Genomic DNA, 6000 nt, shown 5'->3' on the forward strand with positions numbered 1-6000 from the left:
TATTTTTGAGGAGACGCGAAAAATGTGTGTTTGGCCTAACGATATATTTTTGCGTAGACGCGAAAAATGGGTGTTAGGCATTAAATTGGGAATAGTACGCCTAGAATTACGGTGGCGCCATCCGCCGTTAGTGGTGGGAACTATATCCTATATAATTTATTAGTACTATCAGGGTACTACTAATGTACTTTGAAAGTGATAGATGGCGCCACCCGTATAACGATAGAGTTGACGGCTGAGAGCGCGCGTCGAAATTTCAGAATTTGTTGCGCGAAACCACGACTCCCGAACGCACTTATGTAATTCTAGCGGTACTATTCCCAATTCAGCGACATATTTTTACGTCGACGTGAAAAAATTGTATTAGCCCTAAGCCTTGGTTTCCAATAGCGCGTAACGGCGCGTCATTCAATTTGGGACGCACAAAGAACAATGCATTATGACACCCGAGAGAGTAAACCAAGCATAACAAAGATAATGGTAGTTAATAAATTTCCGTGAATTATTTACTAAACTTTAACCTTAGCCAGTTATAAGAACTCAAAGTTGATAAATTTCGATTTGTCAATGCTTTTCTTCATTTCAAGTATTACACTCTAAACCAATATTTATTTATCGTTATTTACCATATGTTTACCACTATTTACCATATTTACCATATGTTTACCACTATTTACCATATTTACCATATGTTTACCACTATTTACCATATATACCATATGTTTACCATATTTAACATACTTACCACTATTTACCATATTTAACATACTTACCACTATTTACCATATTGAACCTACTTGCCACTATTTACTATAGTCCGACGCCGCCGCTGTTCACGCCGCCACGCCGGCTTTTCCCTTATTTTCGGCGCGCCACGCCGCCGCCGCCGCCGACGTTTCTTCGGCGCGACGCCGTACTATTTTCCTATTTTCTAAAACAATCCAAGGGCTCTTACTCGAGTCATTATAATTATTGCACAATGAATGATTTCTAGCAGAAATTCTATGAAAGAATATAAATAAATATATTTTAGTTTCTGGTCTCTCTTGGTGTATTTACTGTATTATATTTATTTACATTGTTTGTGGGCCTTTTTAATGATAAGCTGCAGTGGTGGATACAGAAAAACTCAAAGGGACGCTAAATGACATTTTGAGATATGAGGTTAATAACATAAAATCAAATCACATGCAAATCTTATACGTCAAAGGGGGGCGCCGCCCCCCCCCCGCCACTGCATCCGCCACTGTTACCCCGCCGCCGTTGAAAATTTGTTGTGATCAATGTTACATTGGCGTCGGACTCTACTATTTTCCATATTTAACATACTTATCACTATTTACCACTGTTTACCATTTTTAACTTACCACTTTTTACCATATTTCCTACTATTTACAAATATATCCCCATATTGATCAATATATCCCCATATTGATCCATATATCCCCATATTGATCAATATATCCCCAAATTGATCAATATTTCCCCATATTTGTCAATATAGCCCTATATTTACCAATATTTACCAATTTTTCCACATACTAACAATATATCCCCATACATAAATACCAATATTTCCCCATTTTTACCAATGTTTCCCCATATTTACCAAAATATCCCTATATTTACCAAAATATCCCTATATTTACCAATATTTACCAATATTTCCCCATATTTACCAATGTTTCCCCATACTTACCAATATATCCCTATATTTACCAATATTTCCACATATTAACAATATATCCCCATACATAAATACCAATATTCCCCATTTTTACCAATGTTTCCCCATATTTACCAATATATCCCTATATTTATCAATAGTTTCCCATATTTACCGATATATCCCTATATTTACCAATATATCCCTATATTTACCAATATTTACCAATATTTCCACATATTAACAAAACATATCCCCATACATATTTACCAATATTTCCCCATACTTACCAATATTTCCCCATATTTACCAATGTTTCCCCATTTTTACCAATATATCCCTATATTTACCAATATTTCCACATATTAACAATATATCCCCATACACATATACCAATATTTACCAATACATCTCTATATTTACCAATATTTCCACATATTAACAATATATTCCCATACATAAATACCAATATTCCCCATTTTTACCAATATATCCCTATATTTATCAATATTTTCCCATATTTACCGATATATCCCTATATTTACCAATATATCCCTATATTTACCAATATTTACCAATATTTCCACATATTAACAAAACATATCCCCATACATATTTACCAATATTTCCCCATATTTACCAATATTTCCCCATATTTACCAATATTTACCAATATTTACCAATATTTCCCCATATTTACCAATATTTCCCCATATTTACCAATATTTACCAATATTTCCCATATTTACCAATATTTACCAATATTTACCAATATTTCCCCATATTTACCAATATTTCCCCATATTTACCAATATTTACCAATATTTCCCATATTTACCAATATTTACCAATATTTCCCCATATTTACCCATATTTACCAATATTTCCCCATATTTACCAATATTTCCCCATATTTATTAATATTTACCAATATTTACCAATATTTCCCCATATTTACCAATATTTCCCCATATTTACCAATATTTACCAATATTTCCCCATATTTACCAATATTTACCAATATTTCTCCATATTTACCAATATTTCCCCATATTTACCAATATTTCCCCATATTTACCAATATTTCCCATATTTACCAATATTTACCAATATTTCCCCATATTTACCAATATTTACCAATATTTCCCCATATTTACCAATATTTCCCCATTTTTACCAATATTTCCCCATATTTACCAATATTTACCAATATTTCCCCATATTTACCAATATTTACCAATATTTCCCCATATTTACCAATGTTTCCCCATATTTACCAATGTTTCCCCATTTTTACCAATATATCCCTATATTTATCAATATTTTCCCATATTTACCGATATATCCCCATATTTACCAATATATCCCCATATTTACCAATATTTACCAATATTTCCCCATATTTACCAATATTTCCCCATATTTACCAATGTTTCCCCATTTTTACCAATATATCCCTATATTTATCAATATTTTCCGATATATCCCCATATTTACCAATATATCCCTATATTTACCAATATTTACCAATATTTCCACATATTAACAACTATTTCCCTCTTGTTATGAGGTGAAGGGGGTGTCGAAAAAATCGATGCGAATCGTTCCTATCCGGACGTCATAACCGGAAGTAGCAATAATCGGGCCACATTAGTTAAGGGTTTTCCGAACAAAATTGGGTTTTTATGTGGTAGAACTCGAATGTTTTTTAACGGTAAATTCCAATATCGATTTAGGAACATAGACATTAGGCATCTGAATTCTGAAAATGACTGACGTCAATCGTATGTTCATGTCGAGCGGTTCATTGTCATCCGTAAGATTGCTTTTGATGTAGTTTTTAAAACAAATTCTACATCGCACCACCGTTGAAAATTGAAGTTAAACATCCGACTTCGATTTTAAAAGTAATAAAATATTTTGCTCCCAAACATTTCTAGCTAAATTTAACACCGATGCCATTTCATGTTATATATCAAGGCCTTTTTACCTCTCCGAGGGGACTTTGTACCCTAGGAGGGGTTATACAACCACCGTGTCTGTCTGTCAGGCCTGGGAACGCGTTCGCATTTTCAGGGCAAAGGGTAATCGCTGCGTACGCAGTTTCTTGGAATTAGGGAAAAGGTTTTTAAAAAAGGGCCCGTTTTTGTTGTCATTGGGTGTGGTATAAATAATTTTCAATTTGCGTTAGTACCGGGCGGGATTCGAACCCGAGCCCTCCTGCACGTCAGGTGAGAATTCTACCACAGAACCACGGATACATTGTACACTTCGCTGAAAATTAGAAACTATTCCGAGGAGAGGTATATTTTGGCTTGCCAACTTGTTGTATCATTTCTGCCGTTTAGTTTTTGATGCAATATTTCTATTTATGTTTATAATTATATTTATATATATATATATATATATATATATATATATATATATATATATATATAAATTAATAACTCATCGTAGAAAAATGAGGGAAAAACAGGCATATTTCTCAACTCATCCCCTACAACTCCTTCAAATGTTTGCATAACCTTTTGAAACACCCTGTATAATTAATTTATTTTATAAAGCGAGGTATTTAAGTCCGAGACTAAAATAAAATTGATTATACTTGTACAAGGCTGTTTATAAAGGAAATAGCTCCTCTGGCCACGTCAACGGCTCTTTTGATGGGCGCACCCATTCTTGTGGGTGATCAAATAGTGGACAGTAAGCGGAAACGCTTCCCTCTACAGTGTCGTCCCGCGGCCGGGAAGGGACCGAAATGAAGAACGATAGGTTTGACATTTCCTGCCTAGACGGGCCTTCGTCGACCTAATTACCTCGTACCTCCGTCAATATCGCTACGGCGCAAACCTTACCTCTCAACCAGCCTTAATTGAACAATCGGCTTAGACGCCGGCATTCGGCGGAACCCTATCGGCTTAGTTCTGAGATTCTTGGGGAATACTTGGACAAAGGAATCCTTCAAAAGCGCCTAAGCCGCCCCTGGACGTGTTCTATCCCGCGCAACTTCCCCAAAGTTTTCTTTTCCGATATCTCCTTTTCCAGTTTTACCTAGGAGCAACAAACGTAAGGAGAGCTCGGCTAACCTTTAAACACGCTAACGCAGTGTTGTGTACAAATTTCATTGGACGAGCCTATACGCTGAACGTTTTATGGGCGGGGGGAAGAGAATTTCCGAATTATCCCCTTCCGACGGCAGCGGGCGCTAAAGCGTCTAACCAATGAAAACTGTACGCAAGAAAATGCACTACTTTTGACGGGTTGCGTTCTCCTTGTGTGGGGTGTTGTGTTTGTGGCTATTAGGTTTTACGATGATCCCGCCCGCAGTTAGTTGTTCGAACCAAAGAATTCCCGTTTATTTCTATATTATTTTCTAAATTTGCCTAAGAATCCCCGAAAATATTTCCGTCTAGGTAAACATCAAAAGAAGACTTTCCAATATCAAAACTATATCTAAGAGCGTATGTAATGTGAAAACCTTTAATAATTTGTAAAAGAACTAAAAATAAAACAAGTTGTCGAGAGAAAATATTTAGGCGCCAGATTGTCTGGGAGTAAAATTTTCACTAATGTATTTGTCTATACTTGTATCCTGCCCATTGTACGCGCCCCCGTGAATTGCAACACGAGGGTCAATGTGGGAAAACGTGCAGCGTCACGGGTTGGAAGGGAAAGATTTGGACATCCTTTCCACCAGTGGCGCCACCTGACCCCTTGGTTACTCTCCCCCATCTTGTAAAAACTATAAATACCTTCTCCGCAAAAATGTATTCACGGTCTCTTTTTGACGCGAAATAAAATGTTTCTGTTTCACCAACATCGTTATTATTTAACTATACTTTAAGTCCCTAATCGAGCAGGCAACCACTAAACCTAGCGTTTTTCAGTCGGCGCTATGGTAAAAATAATTAGCTCTCCCAACCCCCGGTAGTTCCTAAAACTAAAAACTACATGTAATAAGTAGGCTTTTGTATAACATTTCAATAGAAAAACAATCGGCTTGAAAAAAACTATTAAGATGGTATTTGTCACAACAAAGGGAAGCCTAAGCTGATGTCATAGGTCACCGAGGGCACGTGAAGTATGACGTCAAAATACCACCCTCGTCGGCTTTTTCGTCTAACTGCGCGTGCGTCAGATATTATCCAAACTAGAGTATCAATTAGAGATTCTATATAGTTACGTTAAGGGAGATATGCAAGTTTTTCAGGAGGCCGTACACCCTATCGTGGCGCCATCTAGTGGAATTGAGTAAAACTAACCAGAAAGTCGTGATTATTTTTGGAAAATAAATGTTTTTAATCCCGGCCAGCGTTGCCAGATCGAAAATCGGA

Source organism: Leiobunum rupestre, chromosome 9 (assembly GCF_980474605.1).
Source record: "Leiobunum rupestre chromosome 9, qqLeiRupe1.1.hap1, whole genome shotgun sequence".
NCBI classification, from domain to species: domain Eukaryota; kingdom Metazoa; phylum Arthropoda; class Arachnida; order Opiliones; family Sclerosomatidae; genus Leiobunum; species Leiobunum rupestre.